This window comes from Elephas maximus, chromosome 27, assembly GCF_024166365.1.
Source record: "Elephas maximus indicus isolate mEleMax1 chromosome 27, mEleMax1 primary haplotype, whole genome shotgun sequence".
NCBI lineage: Eukaryota > Metazoa > Chordata > Mammalia > Proboscidea > Elephantidae > Elephas > Elephas maximus.
The window spans coordinates 35,145,796-35,153,462 of NC_064845.1; positions in this window are offsets into that span (position 1 = coordinate 35,145,796).

Consider the following 7,667-nt stretch of genomic DNA (forward strand, 5'->3'; position numbering starts at 1 on the left):
AACGAATGCTGGAGAGACACTGAGGATCTGTGAAATGGCGGGAGGCTACAGCAGAGTATGCCTACATATCATTTCATTCTTGTGAACTGAATGTAGTGCTCAGCATGCTGCAAACTCAAGTTTTCATTTATGGAACTTTCTTTTTGAATATTTTCAATCTGCAGTTGGTTGAATCATGGATGTGGAATCTGGAGATACAGAGGGGCGGCTGTTTAAAAGTGCTTTATTGCTGCTGCTAGAATGGTGCATGGAACTTGGTAAGTGCTCAATAGCTATGTGTTGAATGAGTAGCAGTTTAGATTTCTCAAATGCTTTCATAAGAGTCTCACTTCAATTTTTTATTTGTTCCATACACATTTACAGAAAACCATGGGGATACGCCAACCATCGTGAGGATATAAAGAAGAATAATTCCTACTGTCAAATTGACTATGGCCTTCTGGGTGAAACTAGGGTTGTCAAGTTTAGCAAATAAAATACAGGACATCCAGTTAAATTTGAATTTCAGATGAACAACAAATAATTTTTTTATACATATGCCCCAAATATTGCATGAGACCTACATATACAAAAAGATTATTTGTTGCTTATTTAACTAGACATTCTGTATTTTATCTGACAACCTTAAGTGGAGACAGACATGTGAACTGATAAATTACAATATATTACTGTACTTGCAGTAACAGAAATCCAGGCACAGGCTGAGGGGCCACAGAGGAGATACTGACTAATTCTGCCAGGGAAAGCAGGAAAAGCTTATAAAGCAGACATTTGCACTGGGTACCAATGTATGAATAGGAGTTTGTAAGCTGAAATTAGAGAAAAAGGTGTCAAAGAGCTTATGTAAAGGCTGTAGCTGTGGAAAGATGGGAAGAGTTTGGAAAATAGTATGATATTTCGTGTCATAGAGATTTTAGTGCCCAAAAGATTTGTGGGGATAACATAGCTGGACTAGGAAGAAGCTAGAGGAATGGGGTCACTATGAGTCTTTGTTTTTGTTAGAGGCTAGGTAGGGTCAGATTATTAAGAATCCTATACCCCAGCTAAACTGTTGTTACTGTTGTGTGCCATCAAGTCAACTCTGACTCATAGTGACTTAATAGGACGGAATAGGACTACCCGTAGGGTTTCCTGGGCTGTAATCTCTAAGGAAGCAAATCACTGGGTCTTTTCTCTGGCAGAGCAGCTGGTGGGTGCAAACCATTGGCCTTTTGGTTAGCCACAGAGCACCTAACCATTGTGCCACCAGGACTCCTTCACAACCTAAGGAAGGGGGTTATTATCCTACAGACTAGCATTTGCTAGCCCTTTTCCCTCTTTAAAAAGAAACTCTGGAACCTCCTACATAGAAATATACAATCTTTCAATTCTCTCTTGAAATTATTTTTCACAGTTTCATCATTTTTATGACATATGATAGTTGAGTAAACTGAAGTAAAATATGTATAATTATTGTATTATGAAGTTGATTTTAAGTATATTCCTTAATATTAGTGATACATAAAGATAAACCTTGACTACTTCCCAGTTAACAATGAATGCATGCTGTTTAATTTACTTTAAACTATGTAATAAGTATCATTTGTCAACTAACAAATTAAACTATGGCATGATATTGGGTTTGGCTTTGGAGCCAAGTGTATACTAAAATGTAGAAGTGAAATTTAATTATGTTCTATGGCATTAAAAAGAGTTCAAAATTGTTTTCGTGACCTGATGTTTGAAATTCTTGCACTTGTGTACTCTAAAATATCAACATGTTTATGTTTATCCTTTTTATGTTTTGTTTCTTAATGACATGATGGGAGAGATGGTTTCAGACTTCCCTTGGTAAATAACACATAGCAGGCATGTATGGTGTTTATGCCCACGGAATTAAAAGCCAAATGGGATATAATTGTCACTATGTCCTCTCTTTGTAATACTATTTTGTAATTACTTCATGTGCTTTCAAATCATTTGATAAGAATCATGTAATTTACAGATCAGTAGAAGTTCCACTTGAGGCGATTTGTAGTTTTATCATTTTTTCTCCTCGTCAGCATGTTATATATCAATGCTTATATTCAGTAGGTCTTTAACCAATGGTCCATACAGTATAATAATCCTTACAAGGCAAACATCCTTGAAGCCACCACTCATGTCAGAAGACAGAGCCTCTCCAGACACCACATAAGCCTGGTACATCTTGTCCCGATCTCCACCTCTCCCTCTCCCAAAAGTAAGCACAATCTTGATTTTATGATAATCACCTCCTGACTTTATTGGTACAGTTTTATCACCCAAGAGTGCCTCATTAAACTTTGTTATTTAGTTTTGCCTGACTTTTCTTAAGTTTTGCCCTTTAAAACTCTTAATCTATATACAGATTTCCCCTTCATTTCTTTTTCTTTTTTCTTTCTTGCAATTATTTGTTGTAGAAACACATTATTTTTCTTACAGCCTGGGTTTGCTGATTATATTCTCCTTTTAACATATGCCTCTGCTTTCTGTATTCCTGTAAATGAGTATTTGGATCTTGAGCCCTAATCAGATTCAAGTTTGATTGTTTTAGTTAAGACAAATTCATAAGTGGTGGTGTGTAATTCATCAGGAGGCACATAATGTCTGGTTGTCTCTCTTTCATAAAGGCTTAAAGCCCAGATGATTTAATCCATTCTTGTTGTTGGGAGCTGTAGAGTAGATTCTAACTCATAATAACCCCATGTGACAGAATAGAACTGCCCCATAGGGTGTTCTTGGCTGTGATCTTTATGGAAGCAGATCATCTGGTCTTTCTCCCACAGAGAGGCTAGGTGGGTTTGAACTGCTAACCTTTCAGTTAGCAGCCACGTGCTTAAATGTTGCACCACCAGGGATCCTTCAATTCATTAAAAAAAAGAGGTTGCAAAATGGCAATATTCTCTATTTCCTTCTTCATTTATTTGTTGGAAATCATTTATAAAGAGAAAATTTGCCTCATCTATTATTTGATTACGTAGTGATATAGTTCACATAGGAAAGGCAGGATAAATACTTGTTTCCTTTTTTCAAAATAAATAATTGGTTCACCAGCATCTCCAAGGTAACCAATTACCTTTGTGTGTTTGTGCATATGCATGTGTGTATGACTATGAATTTATGAATTTAAACATATTTGATGCGTTTAGATATTGGTGCTAAAATTGTCCTATCTCGGGGACGGCTCTTCAAGTTGACTCCTGAGTCTCCCAAAGATATATTTCTAAAGTCTTTTAACAGCAAGTATCTGGATGTAAGAAAAGATCATAACGGAAATAAGAATTCTGCACCAAAATGATTTGGTTTGGCTCATCTGAGGAATTTTCTTTTGTAGTCTAGGCATGCCATATTTTACTCGAAACCTAATCATGTTTTAATAGTGTTAGTCTCATGCTTCGGTGGGTGATGGGATTTACCAAAGATGAGCAGTATCAGAACGTGAATCACAGACACTCCACCTGGTGGTATGGGAAATAAAAGGTTGTCTGACAGCTCCAAACTATTGTTCTTGCTGGGAGATAACCATAGCTGGCTTGGAAGAGCAACCACCCTCTGCTCCAGGTGATGCATATCTGAGCTTTGGCCATAATTTGAAGTCTCTGGAGCATTGGAGGAAACCCTGGTGGGGTAGTGGTTAAGAGCTACGGCTGCTAACCAAAAGGTCAGCAGTTCAAATCCAACAGGTGCTCCTTGGAAACCCTATGGGGCAGTTCTACCCTGTCCTACAGGGTCACCAAGAGTTGGAAATCAACTCGACAGTAACAGGTTTTTTTTTTTTTTTTTTGAGCACTGGAGCTGTCTGGTGCATTTAAGTCCCTCAAGCTACTTTGTCCTTCATTGTAGTTTCACTTACTAGACTCTATGTTTAACTGCTTTGAAACTGCTAATAAAGAGAAGTGTTTGGTTTTTCACTGAAATATTTTAAACATACAGAAAAGTTCAAAGAGTGATATTATAAACATCTATGTAATGACTACCTAGAATTAACACATTTTGTTTTGTCATATATGCTTCAGACCATTTTTAAAAAGAAATAAAATATTTTTCTTCACTCTAGTACGTAAGAGTTTACCTCCCTCCATTGTAAGAGGTAACCACTATTCTGATGTTGATGTGTATCCTGTCTATGATATTTGATGCTATATTCTCTATGTATATGTCTATGAAAAACATTCAGAACTGTGTGCTTTCAAAGTTTATTGAAGTGTTATCATACTGTATGGCATCTTACCCACCAACTTGCTTTTCTCACTCAACATTTTGTTTTTGGAATCTATATATGTCGACACTTCAAGTTTATTCATTTTTACTGCTGCATAATATTCCATCATTTGAATATAAAATAATTTATCCATTCCCTAATTAATGGACCCTAGTTTTCTAATTTTTTCCTATTACAATGCAATGAACATCCTTGACTATGCATGTGGGAAGGTTATTGTCAAGGATTGAACTGTGTCCCCCAAAAGTATGTGTCGACTTAGTTAGGCCATGATTCCCAGTATTGGGTGGTTGTCCTCCATTTTGTGATTTTCCTATGTGTTATAAATCATAATCTCTGCCTACGGTTAAAGAGGATTAGGGTGGGATGTAACACCCTTGCTCAGGTCACATCCCTGAGCCAATGTAAAGGGAGTTTCCCTGGGGCGTGGCCTGCACTACCTTTTACCTTACAAGAGATAAAATGAAAGGGAAGCAAGCAGAGAGTAGGGGACTTCATACCACCAAGAAAGTAGTGCTGGGAGCAGAGCACATCCTTTGAACCTGAGCTTTCTGCGCCAAGATGCTCCCAGACCAAGGGAAGACTGAAGACAAGGACTTCCTCCCGAGCAGCGCTAGATGACCAAGATAGTTACTCTAGGGGTATAAGTGGAAGCAGAATTTCTAGGGTACAAAGTATCATAAATCTTCAACTTTGTTACATATTACCAAATTGCTCTCTGATGTGATTATATCAATATACACTCCTACACACAGGACTTGAGAGTTCCTATTTCCTCATACTTGGTGTTATCAGCCTTTAATTTTTGCCAATTTGATGTGTATGACTGATACCTCAACCAAATGTTCTAATTTGCCTGATTATTAATGAAGTTGAATATCTTTTCATATACTTATTAGCCATTGAAGTTTTTTTCTTCTGTGAATTTTAGGGCCCAACCAAAACCAAACCTATTGCCATCAAGCTGATTCCAACTCATAGAGACCCTATGGGACTGAGTAAAAACATCCCACAGAGTTTCCAAGGAGTGCCTAGTGGATTCAAACTGCTGACCCTTTGGTTAGCAGCCATAGCTCTTAACCACTACGCCACCAGGGTTTCTGAACTGTAGGGCAGTGCTCTTTAAAATGTAAGGGGGTGATGTATACACTAGGAAGAACTGGGGATGAAAGGTGGCTTATATACACTGGCACAGATTTCTCCTCGCTCTCACTATGCTCCTCCCCTATGTACGTCTTTACCTCAAATCTGTGTGTCTGTCCCCTTTCTCCTATACATTCCTAATGTTAGGGATCTGAGAGAATAATATAGGGCAGATGAACTAGAATAAAGAGAGAAAATGACCAGAAAATAAACTCAAAGTTAACAATAAAAAGAAAGGTAGAAGAGACTATGCAATATATTTGGGCTTAAACATCCTGAGGCTCCTCCTTTCCCTATTTTGACCACTGGATTGCGGAGGCCCCTGGTAAAATGCTTAACTAAAAAACTAGCAAGGGAACAATAGAATTAAGGTTTTAGGCTTTGCTTTCACACTCTGGAAACCCTGGTGGTGTAGTGGGTAAGTGCTACGGCTGGTAACCAAAAGGCTGGCAGTTCAAATCCACCAGGCACTCCTTGGAAATTCTATGGGGCAGTTCTACTCTAACCTATAGGGCCACTATGACTTGGAATCGACTCGACAGCAGCAGGTCTGGGTTTTTTTGGTCTTCACGCTCTATAACTTTGCTTTTTGGGGGTCTCCACTTGTTGTCTCACAGTCTGAATGTATATCTTTTTTGTCAAGTGTTTTGGGAAGATGAACAGATTATTGTCTGAGGTGGGTTGTGTATTGATTAAGAATGGGGATTTGGAATCAGGCCCTGGGTTTGATTGCTGGTTCTGTCACATACTAGTTTTGTGAAGTTAAAAAGTTTCTTTACCACCATAGATTCAGTTTCCTCAAGATAGTACTAGAACCTACTTCGTACTGTAGTAATGTCTGATGGAACTAATGTATGTAAATACTAAGAACAGTGTCTAGAACACATTACGTCCTCAATGGCTGCCATAATTAATCATCTTAAAAAATACCACTTAAATGAAAATTTATTATATAAATGCAGCGTTCTTATCTTGAGCAGAGAATTCTGAAAGTTTATATGACATTCGTAAAAGTAGATGCGTATATTCTTCATGGTTGATAAACAGACCGTTAACTTTAGCGTGATTTACGTGGAAATGATTCAACTGCTAACGGTAGAATTTCAGCCTGGTGTTGGGGAAAAGATAAATATATCATGAAAACATTCATTCATTCATCAAGCATTTATTGAAAACTTATGATGTGTTTCCCCCTGTGCAAGACAATGGGGAAATAAAAAGTTGAATGGTCTCTTAGTTTCTGCCATTAAGGAATTGAGTAGGGGAAAACACCACATAAGTAAGTTAATTAGTTCATCAAATATTATAACGAGAGTACTGTGGGAACACAAAGGAGGAAGTTGCCAATTCTATGTGAATATGTTAGGAAAGTTTTCATGAATAACAAGGAAAAGAGACTTCTCTAGTGCCTTTCAAATTCCAACAGGTAGATAGATTACTGTTGGGCTGAGCCGGGGGAAACTCCATGGTTAAGGGTAGTGTTGGAGAGGAGAGGCCTGGGAATAGTCAAGCCAGAGTATACTTAAACCAGGTACTCCGTAGATTCATTGCCAGGCCAGAGAGGCAAGGCGATCATCAGGAAGATCCAAAGTCGTGACCACAAATGTGAGGGCATGGTCAAGTTCAAGACAAGGCCAAGGGTTCTCTGGAAAATAATTAGCAGAGTCGGAGGCCTAGCCAGCAGAGACAAAAAGAAGCTTGCGGTGTACATGCAGCCAGAGATTCGGGCTCTTTCAATCAATGAGGCTCTTTGGCTGTGCCTAGTGCCAGCCTTGGGGTAGTGTGAAATTATTTCAAGGAGCCCTGCCAAGTCGAACATGTGTCACCTAATTTGCTAGCTCCTAAGTCCTATCATGTTCATATAAGTCCTATCATGTTCATATAGGTACTCTCATCCTTAGCACGATTTTTGCTAATATGTCCTAAAGTTTTTTAAAAAAGCTCAATTAAAAAGAGACCCATTTCCATTGAACCATATTCAGGAAATAAAATACATGACTTACCTGTATTACATAAAATGTGTCCTACAGCACTTGTGTGTATTCAGTTAGATAAAAAAATTACATCATCTTGCTTAAGGGCTTAATGAAAAATTGCAGGAGAAGGTGACCCAACTGTGATGATTCAGTGCTGGAGAGTGGCCCTTCCCAAAGAGAGAGATGGGTGCTGTCCCAGCTACTGAATTAATGGCCAGATTTAAATGCTAAAAGCATGTCCAAGACCGATATTTATCACTGAATGCATTCCCCTGCAGTGGCCCACTTGGCAAATAATCCAGATCGTATGCCTTGCCTTCCTACTT